The sequence below is a fragment of the Nannochloropsis gaditana genome, assembly GCF_000240725.1.
Source record: "Nannochloropsis gaditana CCMP526 unplaced genomic scaffold scaffold450, whole genome shotgun sequence".
Classification (NCBI taxonomy): domain Eukaryota; class Eustigmatophyceae; order Eustigmatales; family Monodopsidaceae; genus Microchloropsis; species Microchloropsis gaditana.
The window spans coordinates 24,195-24,565 of record NW_005803503.1 but is presented as its reverse complement, the minus strand read 5'-3'; positions in this window follow the sequence as shown (position 1 = coordinate 24,565).

Here is a 371-nt window from a genome sequence, read left to right as displayed (position 1 = left end):
CCACCCTCCTCCTCCGCCTGGGGCGCCGCAGCGGCCCTGGAGGACGTGGTTGGCTCGTCCTACACCCTGCGTCCCACCACCCAACGTCTTCCTTTCCCCGCTTCCTCCCTTCCGTCCTCCTCCCTCCGCCCGCCCCTCCCCTTGTCCAAACTCCTCTTCTCGGCCACCGTCACGACCAACCCTCAGAAACTCGCCCGTCTCCACCTTAGCTTTCCTCGGTACTTCTCCGTTCACGGGCATATCCTCGACCCGCCTCCCTCCCACGCCCTGGGGGGGGACGAGGACGAGCCCCCCGTAGGCAGCGGCCTGCCCTCCACCTTGCGGGAGGACGTGGTGCCCTGCACCAGCCAGAACAAACCCCTCCTCCTCCT